The 19958-nt window shown below is 39.6% G+C and overlaps 1 long non-coding RNA gene across 1 annotated transcript in view; it reads right to left on the bottom strand.

The window, feature by feature from the left end:
- The window catches only part of LOC128314353 (uncharacterized), a 53711-nt gene extending 34005 nt beyond the window's left edge, over positions 1-19706 (bottom strand). Inside the window, exon 1 of the long non-coding RNA XR_008295888.1 lies at positions 17073-19706. This is a non-coding gene — a long non-coding RNA (uncharacterized LOC128314353). The remainder of the gene's footprint in view (positions 1-17072) is intronic.
- Positions 19707-19958: the final 252 nt, after the last annotated feature.

Below are 19958 nucleotides of genomic sequence, written 5' to 3'. Positions count from 1 at the left end.
GAACATGCAAACTCTGACCGGAGATATTTACTTTTCAAGTACATTTTTATTAAATTTTTACTTTTATCTCATTTCCAAACATTTAAAACATGCCCTTGAATCACGATGTTATACTTTGACATTACTTTTGGTTAAGTTGTGTTGGGATGGCATTATGAAATCCCGAGTCCTCAGGTTGATTTCCTCTACTTTGACATCCTTCTTTTTTCCCTGACCTGCGACACAATTACAGCTTTGGATCTCTCTCTATAAAATATATACTATTTAAATCTCAACTAATTTTCTTAATGATTAACTCTGAAATATATACCACCCAGTATTTACTCAAGGGTACTTTCTGAGTAAGTTAGTTTTATATTTGTTTTAGCATTTTAATATAACCCATTTTCGTTACATAGAAGATAACTATATATGAGCCAACAGTTCATGAAAGTCACAAAAACACCAAATGGTTGGAGCATGGGGAAAGGAATGGTTGCTATAGGAAACTGGCCTAGACTAACATTTTTTATCTGCCTTCTTGTTTCTCTTTTAGTTAAGTTGCATCAAATCCCTAATTTTTGTATGGTAGGGAGAAGCATAATTTGGAATAATATCAATTAGAGCCAATTACCATAGAATATATTGCCTTTCCCACAGAGCCACATACTAGTAACCTACAAATTGTAAGATATACAGAAGTAGAAAATATATTGAGAATTGAAAAGGGGAAGGAAGAGAAGGAGGAGGGAAAAAAAGGCCATGCACATAATCTGCTTAGACTATCAAATATGGTCCAAAGACACAATCTGATACTGTGCTAAGTTTCCGAACTCCTTAGACAAAATCCTTAGAAGTTAATTCTTTATTTGAAGATGAAGTTTTTCCTTCCCAAGGGTTTTTCTCTGCATGACATGTGTGATTGTAACTTAGAATTCGGATGGATTGGCAAGTAAGGTGAGTTTGTGGTGAGGTGCCTCCAAACTACTTAGAGTCAATTAAAAATAAATGAGCACTCCATCTTTAAAAGGTTAAGTGATTGCTCCTTATGGGGCATCCATTTGTGGGCAGTGGATACTCGCAGGAGAGTGTGCTCCCTGCCTTTGTCTAGGTCACGATGATCTGTAGTCAGGTACCCTTCCCTATGCACCTGAATCTGGAAACCAACCCCTGTACCCTTTTTATAATTTAGGTATTAAGAATATCTTATTATGTCTCATGATGCTACTCTTAAAACTTATTTCCCACTTGGTAATTAATCCCAACTTTTGACATTCCTTTAATAAATTATTTTTTCAAGCCTTTTAGACATAGGAAGTTTGAAACCATTCCAATATCTCCAAGCCACTCTAAAATTTTGGCCAAGATGCACTATGATGTGACCCATTCCACCAGATAATGGATTTGGATTACAATCAGAGAGGTATGAGGTACAGGAGGTAATGAACATCTCAGCCAGTTAAGAAGCTATGAGTAAAGATGTTATTTGAACACAGAAAAGTAGACAGTATTTCTCTATTTAGCCAAACGATTGAATCTTATCAGGTAAAAGGCAGAACTTCCTGTTGAAAAGTGAAAAAAAACAAAAAATGAACAAATGAAACAGTCAACCAATCTTCCCTTTAGTCTCCAAAATGCCACGTAACTGCCATATTTTTTTAAAACACGTTTTTGGTCAGATTAGTTTTTGTAGAAAATGGGTTTTAATAATAGAGCAACGGGAATTTTTCAACTACTGCCAGTTTTTTTCTCTGTTTTTTAATTGTAAAAATTAAATCATATCACAAAAAGCTCAATTATTCATAATGCCAGAAATCTAACAAGACTATTCCAATTTTGTCTATTCCTTTCTTATCTTTGGCAGGAGCATTTAGTGGGCACAGAAACATGGCTCAAATCCTTTTTAGCCTGATAGGACAAAGGGGGTTTGAAAGGGAAATCAAGAAAGAAAGAAAAAAAAAAGAGTAAAAGGTTTACTGTTTCCAGCAGGGCAATCTTCCCAAAAGTAATTCCTTCTGGCCCCAAATCAAAGGGACTAGATAAGCAATTCCTCCCACTATCCCGGGAAAATTGCAGAGCAGACTGATTTTGCAATCCACTCATAAAGGACTGTGGGAATTCTGAGATCTGAAATGTGGTCAAGATGGAGTCTATGAAAGGGAATTCATTCATTCATTCATTCATTCATGCAAACCTTTACTGAGAACCACTATGTGTTGTAATTTGTACTATGCAGTAGGAAGGCAAAAATAAATAAAATATAGTTTCTGAGTTTGCAAAATTCAAAGTCAATTGAAAGACACTGATGTGCAAACAGGTAAGTAACAATACACCATGGCAAGGTTGCAACAGAAATATCAACAGAATCTTGTTGGAGTAATGGGAATGCACAGCTCAATTTGATTGTGGAACTTGGAACATCTTGAATAAAAAAACTACAGCTGATTCGTGAAGAATGAGTGGAGATTGCAAGGTGACAGGTAAAACGATGGGGGAAAAGAGGAACACTCCAAGTTATTCAATTAGATTAGTTCTTGGGTGGCATCTTGGCAGTCAGTATTCACACTGACAATCAGAAAGAAATATAATTGGTTCTATTTAGCTTCTCATGTATGAGATACCTCTTACTCCTTTCCATGCAATATGTCATTAATTTTCACCACCACCATGTCAAGTTAGATATTATTATCCCCGTTTTACTAATAAGGAAACCAAGCTTAGAGAGTAACTAGCTTAATGTCACAAAGATTCCAATCCACTTTTATCTGGTGTCCTATGACCAATGAGTTCATGCAGTTCAGCTACGCAATCCTCAGGCTACACCAGAAAACCTAAAATCAGTCTTGGGGAGCCAGAGAGAAATACAATCTTAAAACAGACGTCTAACTTTTAATGCAAAAAACAAAAATAGAACTGAACTAAAAGCTGGGTGAGTCCAAGAGTGGTCAAATCAATGACTGAAAATTCACTGAAGTCAAGTAAACCACTCACAGCTGGTCAATGTGGGCTTAGAGTGAGCATTCCATTTTGCTGATTAGATAGAACCTACCTTTCTGTCAGTCTTTTAAGAGACAAATTATATAGACAGAGTTTACATACCTGGCACTTGAATCCAATAGGATTTTTTTGAGGAGGGTCTACTGCAAATAGATGCCTACTATTATAATTTTAGTGAGATATTGCCATCTGGAGGTAATCTAGAGAACTGATCGACATTGGCAAGCCAAGATCTAGATTCAGGGTAGGCATTTCGAAGCCAGTCATTGTATTCAAGTAAATTTAAAAATATATGCTTTAAGGACATTATTGTACTGAACACACAGCAGGTAAGTTTTCTGTAGGTACGGCTACATACTCTTTACATTCACTATTAAAAAAGGGTTAAAAATACTTTTAAAATATTCTGGCCACATACACATTTTAAAATTTATTGTTTTCTTTCTTTTTAAAATATTCACTATTTCATTTGTGCTATTTTCTCCTAAGATTAGCCTATATCTAGGACAATCAAGTTTGCATTTGTTAAGCAAAGATAAGTATTCATAGACCAATTGTCAATTACCCAGTTATTGGCTATGTTCCAAAAATTATTTAAGTGTTCGTGGGAGCACAGTTTTCTTCTGAAAGCCAGCTATTCTTAATAGGAATTCACAAGCCATTTTTTTTTTTACCATATAATTGTGTTGAAACATTTAATATTTCTAGTGGAGAGATGCGAACACAATCTTGATGCATAGATCGTACACAAAAGGTAGAGTTGGATGTGAGGTAGGCATTGAATTGGAAATAGGTTTTTATTTAACATCAAATACAGTAACTGTGTGTTTCCAAAAACTTCCTTCTGGTTCTCACCTTTTTGAAGCTAGATGACTGTATTTTTCTTTCTTTATGTCTTAGTCCTCATTACTTATCTAGAACCTTGGATCTAGGTAACTTGAGATCCCGCTTCTCACTTCCTTTTTCTTTCACCTTGCTAATCCTAAACTTGTCAGTGTTCCACTTTCATTCCCTGACCTGTCAAAGTGAATTGTGAAGATTTAATTTTTTTTTTTTTTTTTTTGAGAAAGAGAATGCATAGGGGAGAGGGAGATTGAGGATCTTAAGCAGACTCTACCCTCCGTATGGAGCCCGACGTGGGGCTTGATCTCACAACCGTGAGATCATGATTTGAGCCCAAATCAAGAGTCAAAATCAAAAGTCAGACGCTTAAGTGACTGAGCCAGCCAGGCGCCCCCTGAAGAATGATTCTTAAAGGAAGTAGGACGGTGCAGGAGGACAGGGAACATGTCCAAATCTTTAAGTGAGAATGATCAGTTGAATCTGAATAGTTCTCTCTCTATCTCCCTGCCAAATTGATAACCAGGGAGCTAACAAAATAAATTTTGATTTATTAATTCATTCAATCATCACTGATTCATCTACTTATCCATCCATTTACTCACACAACACTCATGCATTCTGCATCGATTATGTCCCAGACATTATGCTAAGTAGAGTATTAAACATGATAGCAGGGATTCTTAAATCTTATCATCTGGTATTACTAATCTCTAGTGAAATATCTTCCCCTCCCAATGTTTCTCTAATGTCTTCCTTGCTCTTTCTCCCAATTAATCTCTTTTTCCTTAAACACGTTAAACCACGAGTAGAGAACTTCAGTCTATTCAAAAGATTCAGTCTATGCCCTTTAAGACTAGGAAGAGTATGTGGGAAACCTGGGGCATCTTTTTTTAAAATTTTTTTTTTAATGTTTTTTTATTTCTGAGAGAGACAGAGACAGAATGCGACTGGGTTAGAGGTAGAGAGAGAGGGAGACACAGAATCCGAAGCAGGCTCCAGGCTCTGAGCTGCCAGCACAGAGCTCGATGTGGGGCTCGAACCCACGAACCATGAGATCACGACCTGAGCCGAAGTCGGACGCTCAAACAACTGAGCCACCCAGGCGCCCCTGGAGCATCTTCTTAAGATGGCAGCTCTACCTTAATCTACAATAGTCTGGTTGATTTCATGTGATCAACTCAGTTTGTGGTCAAATGTTTGGATTCTTCAGGAGATGACTTCAGGGTATTTCTAAATTCTCAGCTACTCATTCGATGTCCTTATTAAATATCTGATTCAGCACTGGATTTCCTGATATGAGTATCTCAACAAGCAAGAGAATGTCCATCTTAGTTTTTATAATTCCTTGATTCTCATTACCTGACCTGCTTCCTTAGCAGTTTGATGCCATGTATCCTACAAAAATTGATGGGATTTCTTTTAGCTCCAGGATCCTCTGCAGCTTGTCAGTTTTAATTATTTGTTCCATGACAAGGGCAGATGTGGCTCCGTTACTAGCAGGCAGAAGACACATGGGAAGAATGGCATTTGATCCCTACAGTGAGGGCAAAAAGAATCTCGCAAGCAAAATTACTAAACTCTTAGATCCCCACCACCCCCAACTCTCTAGGGCAGGGCAGACAGGCAAGGAGTTCTATGAGATAAAGATGAGATAAAGTGCAGGACAGACAAGAAAGCTAAGACTTGACAGAGTGGAAGGATTTTGAGCATTGAGCATTGGCTGGTTATCTTGCAGGGATTGAATAGAACTTCATGGAAGAAAAATATCTTTATAGCAGAGAGGTGAAGGAAGGGTGGGAATAAAGAAACAGCCTAATGAGACGGTGACAGTTTGGTGGGGGGCTTTCTTCCAACCAGCAATTTAGGGAATGAGCCCCTCAGGTCTAAGTAGACCTTTGTTTTCTGGTGGAAGAAGGGGAAAAACAGAATGGAGAAAACTCATCAGTTTCCTAAATGCTCAGAAGAGGCAAATGTCACTTCTACTTACATTCTACTGGTGAATAGAGTAAATACAAAGTATGAGAGGGATTTCATGCCACTGAGAAATAATTTCAGTGTTTTCATTGTGGTGTGAAAACTGTTCCTTTATAAACAACTCTAAATTATATTAAACCCACAGGATCAAATGTTTATTTTTCATAAATGTTCAGAAGCTTGATGCTTTTGGTTACGAACATTAGTTTAGGAATTAGTAACCAATATACCTAAGCAACAAAAGCCCTCGTTATTATTTCATATTTATGAATCTGAAATATATGTAAAATAATAAGATGAAGTTACTTTTCAGTTTAAAACCCCAGAGACAACTCATCTCAAGATAAAATCTTCAACACCACGTGATCTAGTCCTTACGTACATTGTCAACTTTTGTCTCTCTCTTGTCTCATCGATTATCACACTTTGGTCACACTACTTTCTTTTCTGTTTTCAGTCAATTCAAGAGGATTGCTCTGTCAGGACCTCTGCTGCTCTCTGTTCTCGTAATTCTTTTCCCTCAGTTCTGAGCAAGCCTTTTTCTCAACATTTCAGTTTAACTCAAATATCACCTATTCAAGAAGCCTTCTTAGCCACTCTACTCTATTTGGTTTCCATATGACCTTATCTCCTCTCTTTATACCTTTATTGTCTGATTCCTATTGTCTGATTCCAGGTATTGTTTTCTGTTCACTGCTACTTCTCAAGCATATAGAATATAGGTATCTGGCTTATGGCGGGCACTCGATAAATATTAGATTAAATCTGAGATAGATTTTACCAATATCCTAAATATTGTATAGATTTTTTCCTTGGCTTGAAGATCCAAAGAAAGTTTTGGGTTAAAAAGGCTGAAGCACATTATTGTAGTATTTTTATATTAGATAAAAAAAGCCATTACGAAATGGGAACAAGTTAGGCACATGTTAGCATTAAGGGTGTGTGTATGTGCATGAAGGTGAACTTTTTGAAAGCCTATGATGTTTAGTGTTTATGTAAATTATCTAATTTAATAATCAAAGCAACTATGTGAGGAATGTATAATGATGATCATTTTCTGGACAAGGTATTTCTGACTCATTAAGCTTAATGGGTTTTCACTTTGTTCAGGGAATAAGTCAGTAGAACTGGAATCCAAACCCCAAGTCTACTGAAGCCTTTCCTTAGTCAATGTCCTTCATATTCAGAAAAACCTCTTCCCAATAGCATCATTTCCACGGAAAGCACAAACTGGTAAATTGTTTTTGTCACTTAAAAATGAAGCAGCTAATCTACCAAAACACCCAACTGATGTAATTATTGGAGATATGGAATAATATAGGGAATTCTCCAGTCCCAACTTGGAAATCTAACACTTCAGAATAACCTGGAGTTTCAAAGAAATTTACACTAAGAAAGAGTGCCACCTTGTGGTAAACTTTACAACAGGAAGGTTTTACAAAAGGTTGCTAATACACTTGTATTTTTCATCCATGTGCCTATCTTTGAAATTTGTAGACACAGAGAATAAAGTAACATTCTATTAAAGACAGAGAAAACAATACGGTCTTTGAATGCTGGTCATAATTAGAATCCCTTTGTACTTCAGAGCAAGAAAAATCCATCCTGTGCCTCAGTTTGTAGTCATTATTTTTCTGCTTTAACTTATGGGAATGTAAGGTGGACGCTGTAGCTCTGTGCCTTATGTACTGTTTGGAAATGTTGGAATCTAAGGGGAACCTCAAAGAGAGGACTGGGATGAAAAGGAGAATGACAACTGACATGGAGGGTTGGCTCATTTCTTTTCTTTCCCAGATCTCGGAAAATGGCACCAGCCTCATAACAAATAATAAGAATCAAGTTGCAAAGTGACTTTCTATTCATTGAAGCAAGCTTCAGGATTTTCCTCAAATCCAACCAAGAACTAGTATTCAAATTTGGAATTAGTCATGAGACGCTCAGTCTGATCTCCTCTTATAGAAACGAACACATTGGCATTTACCTAGTGATTTTTGTTTTTCCTTTCTTGTGGAGAAGTTGGAATTATCTAATCAATTCTGACGGTCGCCTATTATTCCTAAGTAAAATGCATCCAGGTCTGTGAAGATTATTTCCAAGAACGTAGATAATACCAAGAGAGGGTACATTGGTATACCCAGGGAATCTCCACCTCAAGCTTCTTTGTCTGCACATCATTCTGGCTTGTGTTGTGACTTCTAAACTCTGTGTATTTAGTGTCTCAAACCACTGGGTGATGGGATGGCACCATTTAACCTGCATTAAGGTGAGAGTAAAGTGGGTGGGTGACAGCCTATACTTAAAATTTCTGCTCTAAAGGAGCTAGTAAAAGGAATCAAGAAACATTTCACTTTGGAGTTTATTCCCCCCAACAAAACTTAGCTAGTGTCAGTGTTAATCATTCCCATCAGCTCCCTTGACTAAGTTGAGTCTCGGGTGCTTGGGAGTGGTAGACAGTGAAGAATCCCACTGGAGGCAGAGCTCTGGTGGCTGCCCAGGTGACATGAGCACACCTTCTGATTTGCACTGACAGATGAACTGATTACCCTCTTGGTGTCCTGAGACGTCTAACGCATTGTGAAGAAAACAAGCTAAGAACACCCCGGTCTACTAGAGAGATGCGCTACCTAGTTTCAGTTGGTCCTTGGCTGAAGGAAGAGTTGATTTCTTCATGAGCAATTTGAGACACCGCCATGCCAGTTTGTCTGAAGTGATGCCCTTCACACGGTTTAACAGAATATGTGCTCTGGGCTTGAGCTGGATGCCTCACAAGGGGGGTGGCCCTTGTTGATTACAGGCTGGTAGGCATATGAAAACAAAACAAAACAAAACAAAACAAAACAAAACAAAACCAAGGATGAACAGGGGCTGAAAGAGGAAAAGAGCAAAGTGAAGTAAAAACACCCGCAAAACAAAGGAAACAAAAACCCAGAGGGACATTGCTGTTCCTGTGATTGAAGAGAAACCTGGGACAAGACAAGGCTGGAGAAACAAGGGCCAGGTCACAGAGGCTGAGTGCTTTAATGCCAAAATACACAGGCACTTGTGTATTAGCTGGACTGAGACGCACACGTGCACACCTGCTGTGTGACAATCTCATTTAAGGCTCCCGATAACTCTGTGTCTGCAAAGTCTTAGTTTTGTAGATGCGATGCAGGATTTAAGAGGATTGAATTGATCCACCTCATGGGGCACCCAGGTGGCTCAGCTGGTTAAGCGTGTGACTTCAACTCAGGTCATGATCTCACTGTTCACGGGTTCGAGCCCTGCCTCTGGCTCTGTGCTGATAGTGCAGAGCCTGGACCCTGCTTTGGATTCTTTCTGTCTGTCTCTCTCTCTCTCTCTCCCCCCCTCCCTTTCTGTCTCTCTCTCTCCCCTCCCCCACTCAAGCTCTGTTTCTCTTTCTCTCTCTCAAAAAGCAAATAAACATTAAAAAATTTTTTAATTGGTCCACTTCACTGGAAAACGTGGCAAATCCTGTGGAAAAATCCAGTTCTACCTGCCCATTTTTAAGTGATTTTAACTTAAAATACCATATATATGTCTAACATTTTACACACGCACATACATCCACACACACACACACACATCACATATTCTCTACATAAAGACATTCAAGAATTGAAGCAATTATACTATTTCTGCGGGCTGTGGATACCAAGCTTGGCATGTGGGTAGTAGAGACGTAATCAGTGTTTGGGACCGATTCTTACACCATCTGAAAGTCTATTCAGTTGTATGTGCAGCTCCTTTTTCTCATTCCTTCAGTCCTTTCATTTTTCTTGCCTCTTCCACCTTCATTACCTTTACCCTGTACTCCCTTCTTAAATTTTTTTAATGTTTATTCATTTTTGAGAGAGAGAGAGAGAACTTGAACAGGGGAGGGGTAGAGAGAGAGGGGGGGTGGACACAGAATCTGAAGCAGGCTCCAGGCTCTGAGCTGTCAGCACAGCACCTGACGTGGGGCTCGAACCCACCAACTGTGAGATCATGACCTGAGTCGAAGTTGTACGCTCAACCGACTGAGCCACCGAGGCGCCCCTAACCTGTCCTCCCTTCTGATGTCCCTTTATCTCTCCTTTTTTTCTTTCCTTTCCTCTTCTCTCAACCGGGTGAGATTTAATCTTGGTTGTACTAATGGCATACTAGCAAATGTATTTTCTCATCTTAAAAATGTCATCATGTATATAGTTCCCACGCACTGTGATGAGCAAGCAAAACCAACACGAAGACAATCATAGATCCAGCAAATGAACTGGTGGCTTGGGAACAGCTCAATATTTTGGAGTCAGAAGAGTCGCACTTGAGGCAGATTTTGGGACTAAGCCTTTGCAAAGCAGAACTTCAGTTTTCTCACCTGTATAATGAAGATATCTTTTGACTTTCTGACCTCATAGGGTCATTGCGAGGATACTGTAAGTGGAAATGTTTTGTCACTAATTATGAGCCAGTAAAAACCACTACCACTTTCACTACCGGCACTCAGATCCTTTAGCTGATCCATGACCTACTGTTACGACCCTTCTGCAAAGCTTTTAAATTAACAAGTGTTAATTTAGATGTTATGCTATTTTGCTCAAAATCACCCTTAAGTCATGAAGGATCACATTTGTGAAGTTGTTTTTGTTTTGTTTTGTTTTGTTTTGTTTTTGTTCTTACTTTGGAAAGGAGCGGTCCTTTGACTTTCAAATAGTTTGGCATCCCCTGAGCCAATTCACATTTCCTAGCATGTTGTCATATCGCCCTCTGCTGGCACTTCAGGAGGCTGACACGGAAGACTTCAAGGACATGGGAATCTACTCCCAAAGCCAAGAGCACACTGTACACACTGTATGTTAGCTAACTTGACAGTACATTATATTTAAAAGGAAAAAAAGAAACGCTAAAAAAAGACTTAAGGGAGAGTGTCAAAATTGCATAAAGACAATAAAGACAGGCTCTTACGAGCTAGCTACAAATAACCGTCAGCTTTTGAAATAACGATTCGTTCTCTTCATATATCATGAAGCGAACCACTATGTAGTACTTAAAGCAATGAACTAACTCTGAAATGAAAGTAGTTTTAAGATTGGAAAATCTAAGAAACAAGATACAGAACACTATTATTACATTACTGTTGGAGTTCAAATGCAAAATATGTCTGCAAGTGTATGTATTTGCACAATTTTAATAGAAGATATTACACATGTTGTCATTTTAACTCTTAACACTGTCTGCTTTGGAGCAAAAGGCTTAGTGGAGGTAAAGGTCTATTATTTTTTAAATGTCTATATTGTTTGAATTTCTATCTTGTACTTATTTTATTTTATTTTATTTTATTTTATTTTATTTTATTTTATTTTATTTATTATTCTCGAGAGAGTACATGGGCAGGGGAGAGGGACAGAGCAGAGATAAAGAGAATCTCAAGCAGGGTCCACACTCAGCACCACATGGGGCCCATGACCCTGGGTTCATGACCTGAGCCAACATCAAGAGTAGGACATTCAACCAACTGAGCCGCCCAGGCGCCCCTATTTTATTTTTAATAAAATAATTGGGGCTATATGGATAGGATCTGAAGTCATTCCTTTCACTTTTATATTTGCCCGTGTTTAAAAATTATGTTAGTAAATGTATTGTTAAAGTATTATCAACTCCTTTCTTTCTGCCCTTATCACATTTTGTCTATATTTATTTCATAGTACTTACATTAATTTGGTTTCGGCATAGTTACTCTCACAATATAACCTACGTTTTCCAGAAAAAAACATGACTTCAAATATTCTGGCCTTTTGTCCCCACCAATTGCTTGTGTAGGTTTTTAGTCTTTGAAGCCTCTTTCTTCCAATTATAGTAGGTAGCTCATAACAACAGGCTTTGCTACCAGCTTGTGTCCTTGGGGAATATTCCGTAAGGCCTAGATGCTTCAACTTCTTATTTGTATAATGAAGATAACATTATCGATCTGAAAGGGTATTTATGAAGCTTATAGATCATGAAACACATACAAAATACCCAGTATTCATAGTTATTAAGATTGCGTGTGTGAGTGTTGTGTGTGTGAGTGTTGTGTTTCTCTCACCCTCCCTAGTTTGAAGTTTCAAGGCTCAGACGTGTCTTATCATCCTCAGCTCCTCAGGACTGGCAGAGTATGTTACATGATAATTTTATCAATGGAATTAATATAATAAATAATAAATAGAATGCATACATGTTACTAATAATATATATTTAAAAATACATATTATATTATTATATACTAAATATTAACATCCATTACTAACATATGCTAGTAATAATAACTCTGTTTCAATTAATTTCCTAAATGTGTAGGGGAGAATTGCCAGAAAAATAAGATCTAAGTATTAAGAGAAACTGGGATGTGAAGGTGACCCTTTGCAAAATTTGAATTTTGGACCCCAGATATTTTTCCGAGTCCTCTTTTGACTAAGGTGTTTTATTTGCTCATTTGTGCATTTTTTTTTTTTTGCTACACAATTGTTATAATCCTTCCAACAGTGTATATATTATTAACTTCACCACCTATAAATGGAACAGGGTAGTGCATGCATTAATTTATACCTGACTGTAAAAGTCTGCGTCAGTTTTAGATGTTCCAGTGTCACCAGGTATTATTATCTTCCAGAGCTATAGGGTATTGTGTGGATATACCACACTTCGCACATCCCTTCACCTGTACATTGACTTCTGGGTGGTTTCCCATTTTTAACTATGGTGTATCAGAGCATCTGTAGATGATCATATATTGGTATTCTTTTCATGTGTAACTAATAATCTTCTTTGGTTCCAACAGAAACATAATTTTATCAAAAATTTGATGGTAAACATAAGAGTTACCCTTCCTGATTCATGTTACTACCACCACCCAGTTAATCACCTTTAAAATGCTACTAACTTGCTTGGGACATCTTTGATGACTCCCCACCACCCGGGTGTGACTCAGTAACTTTTTCAGATAGAGTATTCTTCTTCTCTTTGCTCTGTATAATTTTTGTCCCCATGACTAATTCCCTTATCTCCAGAAGGTGCCTTCGCCATGTGCTTTAGGAGACTTCATGTTATGGGGCCAAAATGAAGTTGCTAGGCAAGTTAAATGCTACCAACATCCAAGTCTTCAAAGTCTCTCAGTTGGTTAGGCCTGCAATTTCGACTCAGGTCCTGTTCTCATGGTCCATAAGTTGGAGTTCTGCATCGGGCTCAGCATCAAGTTCCGGGCTGACGGTGCAGAGCCTGCTTGGAATTCTCTCTCACTCTCTCTCTCCCCTCCCCTTCCAGGTGTGCTCTCTCTAAATAAATAAATAAATAAATAAATAAACCTAAAAAAAAAAAAAGTCATACTCTCTGCCTCCCTAAAGTATAATTTAGGAATGTGTCTGGCTACATATAATAGAAAACTCATCCAAGGGCACTTTAAACATAAGGGTGTGTTTTTCTCACACTATACCAAGTTCAGACATCGATGGCTGGCACAGTTCAGCTGATCTGCAACGTCCACTCAGCAAAATTACTATCTCCACGTAAATCTTTTAAATATTATGATCACAGGGTGGGCCGCGATAGATACAGACACCAGGTCCACGTTCAGAGCAAGAAGCAGAAAAGGCAGCTAGGCCACCTCTCTTTGTTTCTTTCTTAGGAAAGCAGAGGATGTACATGAAATCTAGCAATTGCCACTTACATCTCATTGCCAAGAACTGTTTCGCTTGACCACATCTAACTGTGATTCTGGGAGGTGAGTATTCATCTCTGACACACTACCGTGGAAGTGAACAAGGAATGAGGGGGGTGGGATTGGGTGTGGTTCAGCTAATCTACAGGATCTGCCAGATGCTGAGATTCTCCAAGTGTAATTCCAAAGCCAGTATATGAGGCTCGAGCCTCATCTTATCTTCTATTTTATCTAACAGGATTCTTACTCCAGTTGGGATGCTTCACTGTTCTTCTGATGCTGCATTAGTGTCCTTGCTTCTGCCGCCTGTGTCTGATCCCTCTCCTTGATATCCTTTCTCGTGCATCACCACTTATCATTGCTTCTTCAAGTCCTGCTTGCTACATGAAATCTCCACTGGCCTCTCTCACACTGATTTATATGTATCTATCCGTCTTTCTATCTATCTATCTATCTATCTATCTATCATTTCAAAAAAATTTTTTTAATGTTTATTTTTGAGACAGAGAGAGAGAGAGAGAGAGAGAGAGAGAGTGAGCGGGGAAGGGGCAGAGAGAAAGGGATACACAGAATCCTAAGCATCTGTCAGCTCAGAGGCAGACGCAGGCCTTGAACTCATGAACTGCGAAATCATGACCTGAGCTGAGGTCGGATGCTTAACCGACTGAGCCCCCCAGGCGCTCCTATCTATCATTTTTTAATTTTTATTTATTTTTTAGAGACAGAGAGGGACAGAGCATAGCTGGGGGGGGGAGGGGCAGAGAGAGGGGGAGACACAGAATCTGAAGCAGGCTCCAGGCTCCAAGCTGTTAGCACAGAGCCCAACGTGGGGTCCAGCCCACGAACCATGACATCATGACCTGAGCTGAAGTCAGAAGTTTAACCAACTGAGCCACCCAGGCACCCCTGATTTTTATCTTTTTAAAATGTACCAGTAGGGCATCATATTAAATTAGTGATATTTACATAGCTTCTCAATTTTAGAGTGTGAATAATATCTGTATGATTTATAGAAAAAAAGAGAGATGAATTTGAAAATGAGCATTTCATCATTTGGAACAGGAAGTGCACAGGACACTTGGAAGTTCCTACTTTTGAAATAAGCCATACAGAGAAAGACAGATACCATATGTGTTCACTCTTATGTGGATCCTGAGAAACTTAACAGGAACCCATGGGGGAGGGGAAGGAAAAAAAAAAGAGAGGTTAGAGTGGGAGAGAGCCAAAGCATAAGAGACTCTTAAAAACTGAGAACAAACTGAGGGTTGATGGGGGGGTGGGAGAGAGGGGAGGGTGGGTGATGGGTACTGATGAGGGCATTTTTTGGGAAAAGCACTGGGTGTTGTATGGAAACCAATTTGAGAATAAAGTTCATATATTAAAAAAAACCACTTATGACTATTTAAAAAAAAAAAAGAAGTTCCTACTTTCTACAGGAAGTCATGATCGTTACCTCCTAACAATATTTAAATCGATTTCCAAGGGACCTAGTAGGAAAGAGAATGAAGGTGCTTGCATAAAAATTCTTATCCTATAATTCAGTGACTCTTGGTCATATAGAGGCTGAATTAATATGAAGATTTCCTGGATCTTTTCCTAAATGTAATGATCCATATTAGCCTTTAGGCCCTAAATCTTTATTTACATAAGGGTGTCAGGTGATTTTGAACCAGTCTTCTGCTCACATTTTGAAAGTCGCCACCACAGAGAAGGTGGAACCATTAGAAAAGCCACAACCAACGGGAGGAAATGAGAATTACAGCCTTGTGATTGGAAGGCATAAGCATTAGCTATGACCGTCTGGAACTCTTTGTCAGGACAGTCCAATCATTGCAAAATAAGATCAGTTTGAGAAACAAAGAAGGAACTGTGGACTCAAAAATAATTTTCCTTTGGCCGTTATGTGTAGTAAAATATATAATTCTCACAATAGAGTGAGAATTTAGTCATTTTTATTTTTTTTCAGAACATATTTATCAAATACATTTACCAAATTTCAAAAGGTGAATGTGGCATTTCCTCTCAAGCACTATGGCAGAATGGATGTTCAGAGAAACTGTTCTACTACAGTGTTCCTAAAAATGCTGAACACAGGTATAAACAGACAAACCCCCCAAAACAAAAGCATAGGTGAGGAGCGCAGGAAACCAAGAGAATTCCTTACAGAACAGAAATGATAAGAAAGTACACATTCTAACAGTTTTCTAAACATTGAGTTCAGAGGTCTAAAGCAGCATAGTGACTACAGTTAACAATACTGCAGTGTCTACTTGAAATGTGCTGAGAGTAAATCTCAAGTGTTCTCACAACACACACACACACACACACACACACACACACACAAATGGTACCTAGACGGGGTGAAGGATATGTTAACTAGCTTGACTCTGTGGTCATTTCATAATGTATACATGTATCAAAACATCAAATTTTATATCTTAAATATATACAATTTCTATTTATCAATTACATACCAGGAAGCTGAAAAAGAAAAACAGAAGAAAGTAACATTAGCCTTGAAGAGACCTGTCAAACATTGGTGGCTTCATTGGGCTGCACAAATAAGACAGAGTACCAAGGCTGGGGTGTAAGTAGGTTAGGATGAGGAATCAGGGATTTGCAAACAAAGCTGGGGTCCCCAGAAGGATACGTAATCATGTTGTTAAGTAGGAGAAAATCTGTTCTAGAGAGGAAGGTAGTATGAGTGTTTGCATGTCTCAGTAATGGAGTAGTCAGAAATGGAAATAACCCCTGAGAATTCCCAACCATACGCATATTTGGAGTCAAATTTCATAACCCCTATATGGCCGGAACAAACTCAATCTAGATTGCTTAGTGTTCCCGGCTTAGTCTGTTTAGGCTGCTATAACAAAATACCACTGACTAAGTATTTCTCACAGCTGTGGAGGCTAGGAAGTCAGTCCAAGGTCAAGGTGTCCGCAGGGTCACCTTTTGATGAGGATTGTCTTTTTGGTTCATAGCCAGAGTCATCTTGCTAAATCCTCATATGAAGGATGGATCTTTCTAGAGCCTCTCTTATAGGGCACTAATCCCATTTATTAAGGATCTACCCTCACGGCTTAAGCAACTCACAAAGGCCTCACCTACTAAGACTGTCAGAATTGGCATTAGGATTTCAACATGTGAATTTGGGTGGGGGGAGGGTGGGATGGGGACACAAATATTCAAACCACAGCATCCTGCCCCTGGCCTCTCAAAATTCATGTCCTTTTCACATGTAAAATACGTTCATTCCATCTGGATAGCGCCCCAAATCTTAACTGGTTCCAGGATCAACTTAAAAGTCTTCATCCAGTCTCATCCACATATCATCGAAAGCAAGTATGAGGGAGACTCAAGATACCATCCATCCTAAGGCAAATTGCCTGGATACCTGAAACCCTTTATATACCACGTATTTTCCTATACATACGTGCCTAAGATAAAGTTGAAATTTTTTTAATGTTTTTACTTTTGAGAGAGAGAGAGACGTAATGCCAGTGGGGGAGGGGCAGAGAGACCCAAGATAAAGTTTAGTTTAAAAATTAACCCCAGTAAGATATTAATGATGTTAGTAAAATTGTACAATAAATTATTGTACTGTACTCACCCTCCCTCTTGCGATGCCTTGAGATGATGAAATGCAGAATGAAGAGATGAAGTGAAGTGAATGACACATTGTGACGTAGCGTTAGGAGACTCTTGATCTTCTGATCATTTATTTGTCAGAAGGAGGAGCACTGTTTCCAGGTGCATACAGCTCCAAAACGGTGGAGCAAAGCGGAGACAGCGAAGCCACTCAGAAGGGGGATGGCAGCAACAGGTCTAAAGGGAGACCAAAACCTAATGAGGCAAACAATGCTAAAACCCCTTGGCTCCGTGCCCCACATTGCAGCTGAGCCCCCAGAATTGCAGTTGGCTGGAATCGCAGGCCAACAGATCTACCAATGTGGGTAGGGTTCATGGGGACTGTGCCCTGCTCCCATGGCCTCGGTGGGCAATACCCCACCGGGGGCTCTGCAATAGTCTTGCCCCCAGAGCAGGTCTCTGCCTGGGTGGAGGCTCTCAAGGACACTTTGAAATCCAGGTGGAGGCAGTTGTAGCTTCAGGGCTCTTGGGCTCCACAGGGTGGTGGAGAAGGTGCCCCCTGGAGGTGCAGCCACATCGTGGGTGTCGAACCCGGGACAGTTGAGGATTTTTGTGCCACAATTGAAATTCTGGAGCTGAACCCAGGACGTGAGGTGGCCCTGGACAGTAGAGGTTCTTCCTTTGCCTTTTTTTTTTTTCCCCCTGCAGGTGCCTTCTACTCTTCTCTACAGATGGGTAGTGTGAGGGCCAGCCCAGAAGATCTCTGAAATGCCTTCAGGGTCATGCTTTCATTGCCTTAGAAAGTAGGTTTTGGCTTGTTTAGATCAACATCTAAACCAATCTCCCCACCATCTTGATGAATAACTCCTAGTTTCCATTGATATGATGGATGTACACCAATCTCTATCCAACTTGGCCACAACCCTTGTGTTCTCTGATGAGCGTGGTTTCTTCTTCTGGATAGGCTGAGAATTTTCCAAATATTTAAGTGTTGTTTCCTTTTTGATTAACCACTCTGTCTCCAAATCATTTCTTGCTTCTTAAATTTGACTGTAAACATTCAAAAGAAGCCAAGCTGTTCCTTCAACACTTTGCTTGGAAGTAGTTTCAGCCAGATATCCAATTTCATCGCTCACAGTTCTACCTTTTCCCAAACACGAGGACACGGCACAATTCAGCCAAGCTCCTTGTCACTTGATAACAAGGATTGTCTTTCTTCCAGGTGCCAATAACATGTTCCTTCCTGCCATCTGAGACCTCATCAAAATAGCCCTTACCATTACTATTTCCCCCCAACATCTTTTTCATGAGCACTTAGATATTCTCTTATAGATTGAGGCTTTCTCTACAGCTCTCCTTTTCTGAGCCCTCCCCAGCTTTACCTTTAAGAGTTCATTCAAAGCAGCATAGGCTTTTCCAAACATGCCTCTTCAGGCGCTGCCCATAATAGAGCGCCAAAGCCACTTGTACATTTTTAGGTATTTGTGATAGCAGCAACCACACTCTTGGCACCAATTTTCTTAGTCTGTCCAAGCTGCTATAGCAAAATACCCCAGACTGGGGGACTTCTAATAAACAGCAGAAATTTATGACTCACAGTTCTGGAAGCTGGGGGTCTGAGATCAGGGCGCTGGCATGGGTGGGTAAAGGCCATCTTCCAGGTCACAGACTTACCATTGTATCTTCACATGGCACCAGGAGGCAAGGAATCTCTTTGGAGCCTCTTTAATAAGGCACTAATCCCATTTATGAAGTCTCTACCCTCCAGACTTAAACACCTTCCAAACCAAAGGCCCCATCTACTAATCCCAACACCTTTGGGGGTTAAAACTTCAGCATACAAATTTGGGGGGGATATAAATATTCAGGCCATAGAAGTTCTCCCCCCTCCCCCCCAAAAAAGGTAGATTGTCACCTAGGTAAAGCAAGGACAAACTTAATCTGGAAGAAAGGAATTTAAATGCAGGCTCAAATGACTCCTACAGTTAATATTTCAAGGAACACAAGCCACAATAAAAAAAAAAACAAAAAAACAAACAAACCCACAAGCATGAGAGAGTCAGGAGAAACTCCACCCTTGTTGCCCGTGCCAGGCTGACTTGTAAGGACCATGTCCCATGCCCTCTGCTTTTAGCTGGAGCCAGTCAGGGTGGAGACTTGACAGAAGATGGTGGAGGTGGGGGAAGAAGAAAGATGGAAAGATAGTTAATCATCTGATTTCTCTCTGCACAGTGACTCATTCCAGTTTTATTCTTCCACAGAAAGTCATTGCTTATCACAAGGCAGACTGCAATATACAGATGTCTCTCCAAGGGTTGGAACCTCCCCCCATCTCCTTGTTCCTTAGGACCTAGGATGTTAACAGGTTTGCTACTGCTTAGATTTGGTTGCTGCGTGTACCCTGGTCTGCCTTCATCTGTCCAGCTTTCAAATAGACACTTTATATACAGCCTCATTCTCTTTGAATTTTTCTAATTGGAGTGGGCCATTTATTTCTTGTTTTCCATGGAACAGAAAACTGGAAGATAGAAACAAGCTGATATGGGTATAATCTTAATTCCATGAGTCAATGACAAGAGAAAAATGATGGAAAATATATAATATGTAAAAACACAAACATAAAAACTGATGAATATCCAGTACTTATTAAAGATACTAAGCCGGGGCGCCTGAGTGGCTCAGTCGGTTAAGCGTCCGACTCCAACTCAGGTCACGATCTCGCGGTCCGTGAGTTTGAGCCCCACATCGGGCTCTGGGCTGACTGCTTGCTCAGAGCCTGGAGCCTGCTTCAGATTCTGTGTCTCCCTCTCTCTCTGCCCCTCCCCCGTTCATGCTCTGTCTCTCTCTGGCTCAAAAATAAATAAACGTTAAAAAAATTAAAAAAAAAAAGATACTAAGCCTTGGATAT

Source organism: Acinonyx jubatus, chromosome B1 (genome assembly GCF_027475565.1).
Source record: "Acinonyx jubatus isolate Ajub_Pintada_27869175 chromosome B1, VMU_Ajub_asm_v1.0, whole genome shotgun sequence".
In the NCBI taxonomy this organism is placed as follows: domain Eukaryota; kingdom Metazoa; phylum Chordata; class Mammalia; order Carnivora; family Felidae; genus Acinonyx; species Acinonyx jubatus.
This window is presented reverse-complemented; position numbering and strand designations above follow the sequence as displayed.